General features: G+C 44.4%; 1 protein-coding gene across 1 annotated transcript in view; it reads left to right on the top strand.

The window, feature by feature from the left end:
- The window catches only part of CHRNB3 (cholinergic receptor nicotinic beta 3 subunit), a 319,642-nt gene that overhangs the window by 44,722 nt on the left and 256,764 nt on the right, over positions 1–18,156 (top strand). The gene's annotated exons all lie outside the window — the stretch shown is intronic.

Here is an 18,156-nt window from a genome sequence, read left to right as displayed (position 1 = left end):
TCCCAACAGGGAGATTGAGGGGATGGAGAAAAGCTACACCTGCTTCCATTTCTGCCCATCATGTTTCTGATTTCATTCTGCTTTATGTGTTTTATTTTTTTGTGATGGCTTTGGCTATTTTGTCAAATATTTGTACAATTCCTACACCTGCTTAATTTCTGCATACTGGGTGGGTGTTTTAAAAGGTGGCAGCCATGCACCCAGCACCTTTGTGGGGGTCATCTATTTTCCATTTGTTATGTTGGTGCTGTTTTTATCATATTGTTAATATTTGGTCCGGTTCCCACCAATCATACCCTGGCTGGATGAGTTTCATGAGAGCTCAGTTGGTATAGCGGCTCAGAGCGGGAACTCTCTCATTCAAAGGTCACTCCCATGACAAACTCAATGAATGGCTTTAGGCTGCATCTGTTTCCAGAAACTATGTATACATATGAATGTGCATAGGTGAGGGATTTGATGTTGTAGATGGTGACCCTCATGGTTCATCTCCGTAGAAGAAGAAGAAGAAGAAGAAGAAGAAGAAGAAGAAGAAGAAGAAGAGTTTGGATTTGATATCCCGCCTTTCACTCCCTTTTAAGGAGTCTCAAAGCGGCTAACATTCTCCTTTCCCTTCCTCCCCCACAACAAACACTCTGTGAGGTGAGTGGGGCTGAGAGACTTCAAAGAAGTGTGACTAGCCCAAGGTCACCCAGCAGCTGCATGTGGAGGAGCGGAGACGCGAACCCGGTTCCCCAGGATTACAAGACTACCGCTCTTAACCACTACACCACACTGGCTCTAGAGAGGTCCACATTCCATATGCAACCCATACACAAGTGGTACATTGTACAGTTATTCACATGAACATACGGTCTCTCAGACCCTCCAAGTGTCCCTATTTTCCAGATTTTCCAGTCCCAGATTTACAGCAGCTGTCTTGGTTTCCGATTTGATCCCAGAATGTCCCAACTTTCCCTAGTACGTTCCGATTTCCATTGGAGAAATGTTGAAGGGTATGGAGTTATCTGACCCCCTAAGCCATCTGAAGGCAACCCTGTATAGGGAAGGTTTTTTTTTAAAATGTTTTATTATGTTTTTATATATGTTGGAAGCTGTGCAGAAGCAACCCAGTAAGATCTGTGGGGTATAAATGGTAAAATTATCATTATGGAATGGGACATCCCTATTTTCATCAGAGAAGTGTTGGAGGGTTGGTCTCTGTGTACACTCTGTGAATAAATCAGCAGGTGTACACCTTTCCACAAAAGCACTTGTACATGTGCAGTAGAGACAGCTTGTGCCTTTGTTCAGTGTAGCATATGAACAAGCCCAGTGTCTGAAAAGAGAGTCTAGGCAGGAATGCACAGGGGCGTGCCTATGAATAGACAGGTGTCCGCTTGTAGAATTGTTTCGATAAAACTAACATGGAGAACATGGTGGGTGGGTGTAGGGGCAGAGCCCGTCACCACAACAGTGATGTCATCAGGGTAGGACTTTGGAGCAGGCATTTACTTAGCAGAATGAGTGGGCTTAGAGCCCAAATGCCCCAAGGGGTGGCTCACCACATTTTGATTTCCAAGTGGAGAAAAACATATTTCTGTCTAAAGAGGTGGGGTGCTGTAAGACTATTAAAGGCCCCATCTACACGGGACATTTACAGCAGTATCATACCACTTTAAATAGTCATGACTTCTCCCACTGAATCCTGGGAAGCGTGGTTGGTTAAAGGTGCTGAGAGCTGTTGGGAGACCCCTGTTCCCTTCACAGAGCTGCAATTCCCAGAGCCTAAGTCTGGAGTCTGGAATCACCTAACTATACCATTGCACTGCAATGTGGTATAATTAATTCCTACACAGACTCGTATCTGGTAAGGGCTTATGCTTCAGCCTCAGCCACATATCCCCTGCAATATGGAGGGTTGTAAACACTGGCCTACCTTGCGGAAGGGACACTTAAAACACTAGGTATAAATGCTAGGTATGGCTATTACTGCAGTTGCAAAAAACAACAACAACATGAGTCCTCGTGGATCAAATAGCTACAGCCCAGAACTTGCACGATCATCACAATTCGTAAGACCACAGACCCAATGTCCCCCCCCCGAAAGTAACTTAACTTATTGAGTCTCCAGGCACCAATTCATGTTGTAAGAGCCCTTAGGGGCATTTGGAGGTTGCAGTCAGGAAGCAATCTGGCATTTGTGAGGACCAGCTCTATGCATGGTTGGCAAGGTCATGGGATCTATGGCAATCTCATGTGTGGAGGCTCTGCTTCTCACAAGTGGCACCTCAGCATCAGTGTTGCATTAGAAGCATGCAAGAGCTATGGAAGGGGTAGCCAACATCTTGTTATACCCCCATCCGATGTTGTGGACTAGAATTCCCATCATGCCTAAAGACTGACTGGGTGGGGCTGTTACCCTTGTAGTCCAAAATATCTGGAGGCCGCCCCGTTGGCTGCCCCTGGGCTATGTGCTCGTGGTCATGCAAGTAAGCATGCTGGAACCACATCTGGGTATCGTTCATTTGGAGGCCTCATACATGGCGGCTCCACCTGGAGAGTGTGCGTTCGGCTGCTGCAAGAAGAACAATGACAGCAACCTGGGGAAAAGGCCACTCATCAGGCTGCTCCCACAAGCTGATATATCTACCGCTATGTCGTATGCAGTAGATATATCAATGAAAACATATGATTGTTCCAAGCTCAGAAAAAGCATTGCCTGATTTAACACAATGAACAGCCACAACGCCTCCAGATTTCAACTCCTACCATCCTGGGCTGTTGGCCATACTGACAAGGACAGAGGCAGTAGTCGTCTACACAACATCCAGAGGGCATCATATTGCCTACCTCTGATTTAATATTGAGCACGACATTTTGTACCCCTGACCAGGTTATGTTTGGGGCAGATGCATACCCTCCAACATTTCTCTGATGAGAATAGGGGCATCCTATTCAGCAGCAGCAGGAACAACAACAACAATGATATTTATACCTTGGCCATCTGATTGGGTTGCCCCAGCCAATCTGGATGGCTTCCAGCATACAGTGGTACCTTGGGTTACATATACTTCAGGTTACAGACTCTGCTAACCCAGAAATAGTACCTCGGGTTAAGAACTTTGCTTCAGGAAGAGAATAGAAATCGTGCTCCAGCGGCGCAGCAGCAGCAGCGGGAGGCCCCATTAGCTAAAGTGGTGCCTCAGGTTAAGAACAATTTCAGGTTAAGAACGGACCTCTGGAACGAATTAAGTTCTTAACCTGAGGTACCACTGTATATAAAAATACAGTACCACATTAAACATTTGAAACCTTCCCTAAACAGGGCTGCCTCCAGATGACTCAGGGGATGAATAACTCCACACCCTCCAACATTTCTCAAATGAAAATAGGGACGTCCTAAGGAAAAGCGGGACATTCTGGGATCAAATCAGAAACCGGGGCAGCTTCTGTAAATCCAGGGCTGTCCCTGAAAACAGGGGCGCTTGGAGGGTCTGCAGATATATCATTCTGCTCAAGGTGTCCTGCTACAGGGGGTGTAGATGCTGGATGAATGTTCTTCCCCTTTAAGTTGCTGGACTGCTGTGATGGGGTGGCAGTTTGTGAGGAGCTGGCAGATTACACGGCTTTGCTAGGTAGTTTTAAAACAAGCCAGGAAATCTGTGCTAGCCCTGGAAAGCACACAGCTGTTACAGTCTTGCATGCACAATTATTATTACACTAATCCATAATCAGAGAGAGCAGAGCAGCGTTCTGCTGGGCATTATGTAAGTGCAGAGCAGCTGGGGCGATAACCTTTGATAGCCGAGGGCCAGGGGAAAACAAACAACAAACAGAGCTAACTCTGTATGAATTAGGAAATGCAGAGCTCAGGTAATCCGAATGTCAGATGACCAGAAATGCCAGTGTAGATCTCTTGGGGGTGACACTGACAAGAACACCCACTGAAAAGTCACCAACATACCAGATGTCACAAATTGTCTGTGCACAGTATTCTGTGTTTGCTATTATAGCTTTTCAGATTAGAATTCCCACACTTTCACCAAGGAGTTTAGGATGGCAGACAATATTACGAGGTAGGTTATTTGAGAAGCAGGGCTGTATTTGACTAAGTTGTGCTTACACAAGGATCAGTGCTTTTGCAACTCATCTCCATCCTTTCCCTTAATTCCACCCCCTCATTATATTCTTTCACACATAACCACATAATAAAGACCAATAATGAAATATCCAATCCTATCACAGAAGCTGGTGTTTAGGCAACACATGCAAAATCACAAACGCATGATATAAGTTCTTATCCCAGACTACTTATTTTTATTTAAGGCAACAAATAGTTTAAGTTAACTAAAACTAAAACTTATAATGTAAGGGGAGTGCTCTATTTTCATTTTTAAAAGGTGTACCAATTTATCTACTTGCGCTTTGACGTGCTTTTGAACTGCTAGGTTGGCAGGAGCAGGGACAGAGCAGCAGGAGCTCACCCCATTGCGGGGATTCAAACCACCGACCTTCTGATCGGCAAGTCCTAGGCTTGGTGGTTTAACCCACAGCGCCACCTGTGTCCCTTTTGTGTGCTTCAAACCTTGTGCCAGTTTTATTTTATTATTAAATTTTTCCACAAGTGCTCTTTGCCATGCTTTGTTGTACTAATTTGTCAGGGAATTTGCCTGTCATGTTAGCAACTGACTGATAATTATTAAGATCTTCTGGGTTCAAGATAGATTTCATCAAGCAAGTCAACCTGCTGCCTCTTTTAAAGCAGATGGGACTGTTTCTTCCCTCAAGGAGACATTTACCTGCTCCTAAAGGCAGATGGACAGTCTCTACCTATTTGGTGTAACGTGTCAAAGGGGCATGGGTGGAGCAGATAGGACATGAGCCACACTTCTCTGAGCAATTTGTCCACATCTTCAGACTTCAAAAATGAAAATTCACCCAACATCACCAGAAGGAGTTATGGACACTTTCATAGATGGACTTCGTATCCAAGCCATGGTGAATGTGAGAAATGTTATCCTCAAATTGCTGTGCAAACATGTCCCAGCAAGCTTCTGAGAGTTCATTAGCATCACCAGATGGGCCAAACTGCAGAAGAGCTCCAACTATCTGGACAAGTTCCATTGGATGGCACTGTGAGGATGCAATGGTGTCGGAACAGATCTGCTTCTTTGCTGTCATCACAGCCACTAATAAGGCTTGATAATGAGCTCTGATTAGCGTTCAGATTCACTGGAGCTCTTCCCATCTTGCTCTTTGCTTCATTGCCCTCAGGTCTTCTGAACACCAAGGAGCTGAACAGGCTCTGTTCAGCGGAAGAGGGTGTTTAGGAGTAACCACAGCAACCACCCAGTTCACCAATGTATTTCGCAGAATGACCCAGGCATCAACAGTGGTGCCAGCCATGCCAATCAGAAACTCCCCAAGGCCTCTCTGAGACTCTGTGGATTTCATAAGCCTCCTGGCATAGGCTATCCCAACTGGGCTCCCCACATTTGCATAGGGAAACACTTGCTGTGAGTCTAGTAGTCAGCAGGAAGTGATCAGATCCTGACAAAGAGGTTCGAGTAAAATCTCTCACTCTTGGTTTCCCCTCCTCCTGTCCAGTTCATGAAGTCTTGAGCCACCCCTGTCAAGGCAGTCTCTGCATGAATGTTGAGGTCCCCCAGCAGTAACATCTTGGGGTTCCTCAGACCAAATCTGTGACTATCCATCTTAACTTAGGCAGAACTACTGCTGCACAGTCCAACTTGCTATTTTCTCTTATTGAATAGTGATAGTAATTGCAGGTGGAAGAGAAACAAATTCAGAGATTTGCAGCTTTTGCTAGTTACTTCTGACAGGCTAACAGAAACCTGCAGGAGATTTGCTCATTAGCTCCTGATCTGACACACAACACAACAGCAAACCACCAGGGTATTCAGTGGCATTTAGCACAGAGAACCTGGATTGTCAACAGCATTCAACCATTTAATTTTTGTTTTTGTTTTTTTACTTCAGCTAGACTGTACCAATCACTCATCACAGGGGATCACATATATATATTTGTGTTGCTACACAGTGCATATAATGATTGGAATCCTTTGCATGCACACATTCTCCAGGTTGTGAGCTTGCAACCTTAAGTTACCTGGCCATTTAAATAGATGGGGAAGGGAAGGAAGAGAGAGGCAAGAATAATGGGGGGTGAATGTGAACAAATGCAGTTATGTGAACTTAGGCTTTATTTTGGTTGTAGATTAGAGAGGCAGAGGTTATGACTCTACACTGTGACTCAGCAATTTAAAACATTACCTAGGGTGGACATTAGGACCTAAGCTCCACTGAACTCATTGGGACTTCCTTCTGAGTCAGGACAAGCCACCAAATGACTTGGGACCCGTGTCATCTGAAAGACCACACTTTCTCATTATTAATGCTTAATTCACAGGTAGGACTGAGAAATATTTCTCTCTGAAAGCCTGGTGGAAGGCACTTTTGTATGTTCTAACTGTTCTGTGTTTCTCCATGTTCAGATGTTACCTGTGTATTGCCAGTGACAGGGCCTTTTTTACTGTGGCCCCTTGACTGCTTAAATGCCATCCCTGGACATAGTTGCCTGGTGTCTGCACCCCTCTCTTTTAGATGATGGATAACGGCTGTTTTACTTTTAGCAAAAAATAGTTTAGATCCCTTTGGGTCTTGCTTTTATGCTGCTGACTTTAACAGTTTAAATTGTACCTGCACATTTTGGTTCATTTTCTTTTTGTTTTACAATTTGAAAGCTGCCTTGGGGAGCCTTTATGTTGAGATGCCTTAAAATAATAAATAAGTAGGGCTGAGGTTCTACACCAGGAACAGAACACAACATGTTCCCAAGAACAGCAAGATCTTTTATTGTAATATGCATTGAGAGGTGGGCTAACAAGATCCCAGCAGACTTCAATGCGTTTGCTATTTGTATCGTTGATAATGACAACTTGGGATGCTTTTTGTGAATGTTTCTTTGTACTGAAGCTGAACCCGATCTATTACACATCATTAAAAATTAAACTCTGCTGAATCCCAGTAGGGCGTCTTGCTGGTATCTTTAATGTGTACTCTTAGAAAGAAGATTAAAAAGTTTCATTTAGCAACTCAAATATCTGTTGAGTAGGCCTTTTGTATATGGGTTATTGGCTGAAATTCTGCACACAGTAGCTTGCCCACAAATTTAACTGAAGCCAGTGGAGCTTAGGAATATGTAAACTGATGGACCCCACTCATTATTGGCTATAATCACAACGTTCTGCAGATTTCCTCAGCATGAGCAAACATTTTGTTGATCATTCTCCCACAAGTTGTAATTTCCCTTTATCTGGGGATGTTGTTTTCGTTACTAACTATGGTACTATATGTATTTTTGCGTTTTTATATTATAAACTGCCCTGCAATCCCCAGATGAAGGGTGGTATAGATATTTAATAAATGAAATGAAATGAAACCTGTGGTAAAAAGGTGTGTGTGCTGAGGGCAAAGAAGAGGCGTTTCTGAGGGGGAAGGATGGAAATCAACCACAAGGAAGGCACAGCAGCAAAGTTCAGTGCATTATTTATTAACCAAGCTTTGGAAACATCAGTGATGTAAAGATGGAACATCGGTGAATATGATTTTGGGCAACTTCTTGTTCATTGGCAAACTTCTCCAATAATACTACTCCTCATTAGCTGCCAGTTTTGCTGAATACATTCTGAAAAGTGATAATTTCAGGGAAATGGGGAGTGTGATGGGAATATTGCTGCCACTTAGCTCCCTTTAAAGCAGGATGGTATCATGACTGAGGCACCCAGTAGTGACTTGGACACTGACTCAGAGGGAGAGGGGCCAGCTCAGTTAGTAGCACCACCCAAAGAATCAGTAGCTCTGATTCCTGACACTAAGCCTGAGTCTAGCAACCAGGAACCATGTAAATCTCTCTCCTCTCTCTCTCTCTCTCTCTCTCTCTCTCTCTCTCTCTCTCTCTCTCTTTCTCTCTCTCTCTCTCTCTCTCTCTCTCTCTCTCTCACACACACACACACACACACACACCCACACACCAAGGCAGGATCCCCAGGGACTGCTGCCTCTGAGCTGAACTCCACTGAGAAATTATTCTTAATATTAATTAAATTTATATGCTACCCTTTATCTGAAGTTCACAGGGCGGTTTACAACAGAAAATTACAAAATATTAAACATAATAGCAACAAAGCAAAACAAAAACCCAGACCCATTTAAAAGGTCACCGATTGTCTAACCAGCCAATGGCCTGGTTGAGAATGAATGTTTTCCCTGGCACTTCAAGATATGTAATGAGGGTGCCACAAAGCGGGGAGCAACCGCAGAAAAGGCCTGTTCTCATGTTGCCACCCTCTGGATCTAGAATGAAATTAGCTTCTTTGTTCGCCAGGAACAAAACTAAAGCTGCTCAGAGGCAGAGAAACCCAAAGAAAGCTGAAGAAGCAATGACAGAGTTTGAAGCTCCTGGGACCTGTCCAGGGTCCTGAAGGGTCTGTCGCTGATCATTCTTCCTAGGTCCTTTTCAAAGTTCCACAGTGCAGTGACATAGCAGCTGCTTTGTACAGTGGTACCTTGGATTAAGAACTTAATTAATTCTGGAGGTTCTTAATCTGAAACTGTTCTTAACCTGAAGCACCACTTTAGCTAATGGGGCCTCTCGCTGCTGCGCGATTTCTGTTCTCATCCTGAAGCAAAGTTCTTAACCCGAGGTACTACTTCCGGGTTAGCAGAGTCTGTAACCTGAAGCGTCTGTAACCTGAGGTACCACTGTACTCAGAAAGTCTCAGGTTCAACTCTCGATATCTCCAGGTAAGGCTGAGAGATACTGGACTTCTCTGCGACCCACCCCCTCTGCAGGGAGGTGGGACCAATTCGGATGGTCCGCCCCCGCCACTTAATGGATCCAAATGGTTTCCAGAGAGTGGTAGGGGATGCTTTATCCCATGTTGATGGCCTTTCAGCTGATTCCCTGGTGGCCCGCTGGAATGTGGAGTTAACCAGGGCTATTGACTGTTTGGCTCCGAAGCGCCCTCTCCGATTGCATGGAGCCCGGACAGCCCTGTGGTTTTCCACGGATCTGAGGGCAATGAAACAATCGTTGAGACGGCTAGAGCGCCGGTGGCGGATAACTCATTCCGAATCTGACCGGACACAGGTTAGAGCTCAACGTCGAGCCTACCAAGTGGCGATAGCGACGGCGAAGAAGAATTTCTTCACCGCCTCTATTGCATCTGCAGAAAACAGCAGCAGGAGACATTTTCAGGTGGTTCACAATTTAGCGGAACCACCTGCAACATCGGGGCCCAGTATGGGCCACATGTTCTCCTGCAATGATTTTGCAAAGTTTTTTGCAGATAAAATCGCTCAGATTCGGGAAGAAGTAGACTCCACCGTGGGAGCAGGACCGGGGCGGGAGAGTGCTAGAGTTCTGTCTAGTCAAGTTGAGTGGGATCAATTCCAATCTGTTACCTCCGAGGATGTGGACAGGCTGCTTGGACGAGTGAAACCAACCACCTGTCTCCTGGATCCTTGCCCATCCTGGCTTATAAAAGCTAGCCGGGAAGGACTGGGCGATGGGCTTCGTGGGGTGGTGAATGCTTCCCTCCGTGAGGGAGCCTTTCCAGACCCGCTGAAAGAGGCGGTTATTAAACCGCTTCTTAAAAAACCATCTTTAGATGCGGCCACGATGGCCAACTACCGCCCAGTCTCAAATCTTCCATTCTTGGGCAAGGTGATTGAGCGAGCGGTTGCCGAACAACTCCAGGCACGCCTGGAAGAAGTGGACCATTTGGATCCCTTCCAGTCGGGATTCAGGCCTCATCATGGGACTGAAACTGCCTTGGTCGCACTGGTTGATGATCTCCGGCGGGCTAGGGACAAAGGTGAGAGCTGTTTCCTAGTTCTGCTGGATCTCTCAGCGGCGTTTGATACCATCGACCATAACATCCTTCTGGACCGTCTTGAGGGGCTGGGAGCTGGGGGCACTGTCATACAGTGGTTCCGCTCCTTCCTCCTGGGCCGTGTTCAGAAAGTGGTGGGGGGGGGATGAGTGTTCAGACCCCTGGGCTCTCACTTGTGGGGTACCTCAGGGTTCCGTCCTCTCCCCCATGCTTTTCAATATCTACATGCAGCCGCTGGGAGAGATCATCAGGAGGTTTGGGTTGGGTGTTCATCAATATGCGGATGATACCCAGCTCTACCTCTCTTTTAAATCAGAACCAGTGAAGGCGGTGAAGGTCCTGTGTGAGTGTCTGGAGGCGGTTGGAGGATGGATGGCGGCTAACAGATTGAGGTTGAATCCTGACAAGACAGAAGTACTGTTTTTGGGGGACAGGAGGCGGGCAGGTGTGGAGGATTCCCTGGTCCTGAATGGGGTAACTGTGCCCCTGAAGGACCAGGTGCGCAGCCTGGGAGTCATTTTGGACTCACAGCTGTCCATGGAAGCACAGGTCAAATCTGTGTCCAGGGCAGCTGTTTACCAGCTCCATCTGGTACGTAGGCTGAGACCCTATCTGCCTGCGGACTGTCTCGCCAGAGTGGTGCATGCTCTGGTTATCTCCCGCTTGGACTACTGCAATGCACTCTACGTGGGGCTACCTTTGAAGGTGACTCGGAAACTACAACTAATCCAGAATGCGGCAGCTAGACTGGTGACTGGGAGCGGCCGCCGAGACGATATAACACCGGTCTTGAAAGACCTACATTGGCTCCCAGTATGTTTCTGAGCACAATTCAAAGTGTTGGTGCTGACCTTTAAAGTCCTAAACGGCCTCGGTCCAGTATACCTGAAGGAGCGTCTCCACCCCCATCATTCTGCCCGGATGCTGAGGTCCAGCACCGAGGGCCTTCTGGCGGTTCCCTCATTGCGGGAAGCAAAGCTACAGGGAACCAGGCAGAGGGCCTTCTCGGTAGTGGCGCCCGCCCTGTGGAACGCCCTTCCAGCAGATGTCAAAGTGATAAACAACTACCTGACATTCAGAAGACATCTTAAGGCAGCCCTGTTCAGGGAAGTTTTTAACGTGTGATATTTTACTGTATTTTTGGTTTTTATGTAAGCCGCCCAGAGTGGCTGGGGAGGCCCAGCCAGATGGGCGGGGTATAAATAATAAATTATTATTATTATTATTATTATTATTATTATTATTATTATTCCTGTCTGAAAGCCTGAGGAGCTGCTCCTGAGCTATATACTCAATATGAGGCAGCTTCCTTTGTTCCTGTGTGCTGCTGCTCTGGGTCAGAATGAGGTGAGACTGGGGTAGCTTTTCCTCCTCTGCAGCACAGGATAAGGCAAGGGGCATGCAAGGAAGCCCCAGAAGCCTCTCCATCTCTCTCTCTCTCTCTTTCTCTCTCTCTCTCTCTCTCTCCTGCCACCAGAGCTTTTATTCAATAGCTTCTCTCAGAAAAACCTCTCCTAAGATCTCATCTCACCCAATGCTGCATGAAGTCTTGTTGCTAGTTCATGTTGGTGGTTGAAGGAAGCAATGGACCAAAAGGGAAGGAATGGAAGGAGCAGGGGTCAAGCCTGTTAGTTCCTTAATCAACATGAAAATAATAGTATACAGGATTAAAACAAATCTACAGTTGCACCCAAAATCCAGGGGTGGTAATTGTGGGGAGGCCATTTTGCCACCAGCTCGGGAGCAGCATGAAAAAGAACACAAAATTAAGAATACTGGAAATTCTTTTCTGAAAATCAATTCAATTCTACTCTTTCTTTCTTTCTTTCTTTCTTTCTTTCTTTCTTTCTTTTTATAATATTTTATTAAGTTTTCCAATTTAATAATCCAATAAAAACCACATTATAACCTTCCAAATTACAATACAATAAAAAGGCCAAATATATTGCCAAATTATATATCTTTGGGTGACTTCCCATGCTCTGAATTTCACGGAGTTCTAATAATCTAATATCACATTGCATTTCTTAATTAGTCAATAAACCATTCCGATGTTGATCCTTCAGTTAATTTTCATTTATGTATGCAACCACTTTCCTTCCTTCCATCCTTTTCTATGTACCAGAAGACTTGCATTGAGTTGGGGTGCATTTATGTTCTAGAGCCCTCTTTGGGGGCTGAAAAGAATAAGAATGTGCAACATCATCCACCATGACTGGCAAACAGCATGAGATCTCTGGATTGGGCAGGTTGAGTATAAATTACCTGGAGCCTGAACTTCTTTGCCTCCTCAACAAAACAGAACACTATTTCAGGCCTGCTCTCATGACTCCAGAAATGCTTGCACAGATGGAACAGTCGTAAAAGTGTGATGCTGAATTCTACCTTCTGTGGCATTTTATCTGTGAAGACAACCCAAATAAGCCTTTACTAGGTTTCCATTGTTGCTGATGTTTCTTCCTTTTTGCTTTTTAAACTCTTTAAATATTTTATGCGCTTTGTTATTGTATATCACCTTGTTGCCATTGGATGGAAAGCTGGTAAAATATTTTTTTTCCCTAAATAAATCTTTCAAGCTGAGAAACAGCAAAATATGATAGCTTTTTTTGGGGTGGGGAGGTAACCTACAGGTTGCAACTGAAATCTCAAGGTTAATGGTGAGATACAACAGGGGGAAGCCTACGTGCTTTATTGAATGCATGGCTCTCTGAACATCATGTGTTCGGACATTTCTGGGACAGCAAAAGCCTTCTGTGCCTCCCATGCCTCAAGCCAAACAAAAATTAAGTAGAAATTCTGATGTCATTAGGATCGGAAGGAAACCTCTATATATCTTGCTTGGATGGGCTTGAGAGAACATATGGTGGGGGGTGGAGATTCAAGGGGAAGAGAGCATATTGCCTTGCCACAGAAGGAGAGAGTCAGTAATTAAAGGACTGGGTAACCTAGGTAAGTCACAAATGAATGGTGCTTGCAGCAATGTTGGAGTAGAGTGGCCTCTTTCTATTAACAGTCAAATTCAGCTCCTATGCAATTTGGTCAGTTTGACTGAACAGCATTTGCTTGGACAATTTTTAGTTAAATTCAGCAATCAGCTAACATTGCAGGGTAGTGAACTGTGGTGATATTCTAGTAAAGGTAAAGGGACTCCTGACCATTAGGTATAGTCGTGACTGACTCTGGGGTTGCAGCGCTCATCTCGCTTTATTGGCCGAGGGAGCCGGCGTACAGCTTCCGGGTCATGTGGCCAGCATGACTAAGCCGCTTCTGGCAAACAAGAGCAGTGCACGGAAATGCCGTTTACCTTTCCGCCGAAGCAGTACCTATTTATCTACTTGCACTTTGACGTGCTTTCGAACTGCTAGGTGGGCTAGGTTGCAGCAATGGGAGCTCACCCCGTTGTGGGGATTCGAACCGCCGACCTTCTGATCGGCAAGTCCTAGGATCTGTGGTTTAACCCACAGCGCCACCTGCGTCCCTTGATATTCTAGTACTTTCAAGCAAAAAAACACTTCCACAAGCTTCAAAAGGTATGTTGCTATGTGCCAATTTACACAACCATTCCAGAATGCTGCAGTGTGGGTCGACCTAGAATAGTACTCTAGAGAGCTGAGATTATACGTCAAAGCAAGAGAAAACTCAGAAGGAGGAGGAGGAGGAGGTTGGATTTGATATCCCACTTTATCACTACCTGAATGAGTCTCAAAGCGGCTAATAATCTCCTTTCCCTTCCTCTCCCACAACAAACACTTTGTGAGGTGGGTGAGGCTGAGGGACTTCAGAGAAGTGTGACTAGCCCAAGGTCACCCAGCAGCTGCATGTGGAGGAGTGGGGAAGCGAACCCGGTTCACCAGATTATGAATCTACCACCCTTAACCACTACACCACACTGGCTCTCTCAGGCCTGAATGAGGCCCTCTAGACCTCCCAATCCGGCCCTCAAGACTTACCCAGACTTTGCGCCCTCCTCTAGTGATTTTACCTGGCTGGAATACCTCTTGCTCACCTGGATGGAGAAATATGTGGCTGTACACAGTCACCATTAGCACACAGCCCTTAGAAGGATACTCATGAAGAAACATGGCCCTCAGGTTGAAAAAGATTCTCCCACCCCTTAAGAGGATTAATTTGTTTATGTTACAAACGCAGCACAAAAATGGAAAGAAACAGAAATTGGCAAAATTAACAGCTTAAATAAGAGAACCTACTGAACATGGTTTTGTGAAAGAATGGAAACCCTTTTCAGATTATTTAAATAAATATTACTATATGATGAACACTCAAGCAGGTTTTGAACTATGGGCAACAGAAGGGAGGAAAGAGTTTTTGTTAAGGTTTAAGAGACAGAAGACAGGGTGCACCACAGGGAGAGAAACACCATGTAAAAGGGTGTCAAGTCGGAAGAAAGGAAAAAAGAATGTATTATTACCGTATGTATTGAAATGTATGTGTGATTTTTTGGGGAAACTTTTTTTAAACATCTTTACTGAAAGTTCAAAAAGTGCATAATTATATGTGCACTAAACATGGTGAGACAGAAATAAAAGAGAGAAAAAGAAAGAGAGAAACAACCTGTGCAGAAGGGAAAATAAAGGGGGGAAGGGGGGAAAACCCAAAACTGTATTCTTAGCAAGGTCTTTATTATACTTCACCAGATCTTAACCTATTACAGTATTTGTAAGAACGGATTCCAAATATCATTGAATTTGTCCATGGCAAGTCTGCGTTTATATGCAAGTTGTTCATATGTTGCAAGTTTGTATAAGTCTTCAATCCAATCGAAGAAGGGAGTTGCATTTTTATTATAATTTTTGGAAAACTTAATAAAAAAAACTTAGGAAAAAAATTCTCCCACTCCTGTGATTGAGGCATAGAAGCACAGAAAGCTGCTTTATACCGAATCAGTCCAGTTGTCCATCTAGTTCAGCATTCTCAACAGTGATTGGCAGTTCTCCAGAGTTGCAGACAATACATCTTTCCCAGCTCTACCTTGGGGACTGAATCCAGGAACTGCAAAGCAGGTATGTGCAGTACTGCTGAGCTCTGCAAGTCATTGCCCAGTCACCTCAAATCACAAAGTGCATTTTGTGTAGCTAGCATACGGCTTCTTATGAAATTCCAAGTTCAATTCTTTTTTCCACACACTGTAAATGTTTCAGTTAAATAATTTAACCTCCATCAATGAGAAACCGTATTTACAAGGCAAAGCTCACAGCCAAGAAAAGTAAGTCACAAAAGCATACATTTTTTTTAAAATCCCAACTCAGCAGGAGTGCATCAAAAACAATCCAACTCAGAATTTTCAAAGACAAATTGGATCAAAGAATGCAAATCAATTTAACACCTCTGACACCCATTAAGGCTGCACTCCTGTGCACAGTTTCTTGAGAGTAACTTCCATGGAACTCAAGTTGGTTTACTTCTGGGTATACATGCATAGAATTGCACTCACCAAGTGAAGGGAGCTTTTGAGTATGCATACATAGGATTAGGTTGTAAGTAAGTGGGTATAATATCATGCATTCACCATTGCCCAGGCAAGTACATATTTGTGGTGCATGAATGCCGTGTAAATAACTCAGACTGTGGGCAATCTGCAACATTAGTTTTTAAAAAAGAGTCATAAATGCATTATAACACTATGACACCAGATGGTGCTGTAGAGCTGAAATCAGAACTGATTGAAATTTTCCATTGTGAGCTTTACAACAGGTGTCTCCCCCCCCCCCCATTTTGAGAGTGTGTTTTTTATAATAGCTGCGTAGATGCAGCCCAGGTGCCAGCACTGAGTGAAATCAGGCCACAATCTTTATTGTGGGGTTGGCATGGCAGTAGCGTGAGGATCAATTCATTATTCCATTCAGCCTTGTTGACGGAATGGTATTCTCCTACCATTTATTTTATTTATGTTTTGTTTATTGAATTTATATACCTCCCTATACCCGGAGCTCTCATGGGAGCTTAGGCCGCTTCCAGACTATTGCTAGTTTTAGGCGGAACTCAGTCACAATCTGGGCCTTTCACAACAACCCCTCCCCCCCATGGGACTTTTTGTGATAGGGAAAGTGACAGGAATGTGTGGGGTAACACTTGCTTTGATGCACCTTTACATAATATCCCTTCAAACAAATGATAACATATGCTTAATAAACAGGTCACCTGGAAGAAAACTCACAGTGGTCAAGTGATTCTTACCAGGAAATTCTGGAAAGGAAGTGGTTGGTTTTTTTTTAAATGTACTAAAGCACTTTTTAATATTATGTGCTATTGTACAAATATTACAATTTTTTAAAAGACGAAAGCACTAGTTTAATAATAATAATAATAATAATAATAATAATAATACAACCATTTATTCAAAAGTTACGATACAGTTACAATACAATACATTGTCAATCAATATATCCAGTTTAAATAGTCCATACTGGAATGGTAATATTGAAGATGTTACCAGGGCAAACAAGAAAATCGTATCTCTTTAAAAAGTTGGGAAAGTGGGGTTAAGGTGATCTACACCTTATTAGACCACTGTCCTGTCCTTTTCTTTAAAACCCCAGATTTCCTGTGATCTGAAAAAAAGACAAACCCACATGGATGACACAATCGGATAACGATTTTTACACCTTGTGTGAATGTCTTGCACAAAAGTGAATGAAAGGCATGTGGTCATTCCATAGTAAGCCCGTTCATCGTTCCACACAGAAAGTCTTGAGCAGGCCTCCCCAGCCTGGTGCTCTCAGATGTTTTGAACTACCATTCCCATCACTCCCAGCTACTAAGGTCAATTGCTAGGGATGATGGGAGTTGCAGTGCTAACACCTGGAAGGCACTAGATGGTGTTAAGGCTGCTCTTGGGTCGACCCTGAGCCTCTTCCCTGGATATTAGTTTTGGTTCTTAAGGAGTTGCAGTAGCAACTTGAGCACTGAGCACTGCGTTTCCTTGATGCAAATCTCCTAGATAGATCACGAGAAGATGAGCTCATCACAGCGGGAGAAGAAACATTTCCATGGCAAACTTGCTGGCACCCAGGCCACGCAGTGCACAAACGGAAGACCGTATAATGAGCCACGGACTCATTGTTTCGAGTTTGCAGCAGGCTTTTTGGGGGAGGGTATGTGGTACTCTTTTGAACTCTTCCGTTTGGCTCAGAAGTATCACTTAAGGGGCTCTCAAGCCTGCGCCGCCGCGAAGCTGGGGATTAAAATAGCCAAGCCACAAAGTCGCTCGGATGAAGATGATGGACAGCTTTGCAAATTGTTCCAAGTGAACCATAAAACTGTCACATAGATGAGACATGCTAGTTGTGACGGCCCCGCGCTTTCCAGAAAGCTTCCAGAAATAAAGCAGGCCTATAATGGAAGACTTTGGTACGGCATTAAAAATTAATTAGGGCTTACACAAGACGAATGTAGAAAAGGATTAGCAGCAGACTGTCGATTTGCCAGAGCGGAGATCAAGCAGAGGCTCTCTCCCCCCTCCCCTCCAAGCCCTCTGCTTCTTCTGTGTTGTTGTTTTTTTGGGTGGGCTGAGTGGGTTGAACTCTGGCATCATGGCTCATTGTACTCAACAACAGTGGAATATGCATTAGAAAAATAATGACTTGGCAGGAGAAGATTCCCTTTTTTTGTTTTGTTCCCTTTCGGTTATCCCTGCCATTTGGATGAAAGACACACACGCACAACAAATGTAAGGAAAGCTCCCTCCCTCCCTCCCTCCCTCCCTCACATTCAATTGTGGGCATTTGGAATGTTGCATTATGAGGTCATGTGTTGACCAGAGGTTTTTGCAGAGAACTGGATGCCTGACTTGGTCTGAAGCGAGGCCACAGAGGGGGAAAGCTCCACAATCAAGACTGCCTCTGAGGAGCTTTACATTTCAGGAAGGTCCCATGCTACCCTCCGCAAAAAGAGGTGAAAAGAAACCTAGTTCTACCAATGCATCATTTGTACATCAGAAGCATGCCTGCGCACGTGCTCCAAATTCTGAGCAAAGGAAATCTGGCTTCTTTTATATTTTTTCACATTGACTTTTCGACAAGCCATACATAACACTAAAAGGCTTAGCGTAGGCGTTTATCAAAACATACATTAGCCATCGCACGGATGATGGGTCCACCTTTTGTATTCGCTTTCCATATTACCAGCTGTATGTGTGGTTCAGTGCTTTCCTATATTCTATTATATAATTTTATTACACCTGTGTTTTATTACTCCGTTTCTCATTAAATGGGTTGCCAAGTCGTCTTCCTTCTCTTAC

This window comes from Podarcis cretensis (assembly GCF_951804945.1).
Source record: "Podarcis cretensis genome assembly, chromosome: 17".
Classification (NCBI taxonomy): Eukaryota; Metazoa; Chordata; class Lepidosauria; order Squamata; family Lacertidae; genus Podarcis; species Podarcis cretensis.
Note: the sequence above shows the minus strand (reverse complement) of the source record. Positions and strands in the feature narration are given on the sequence as shown.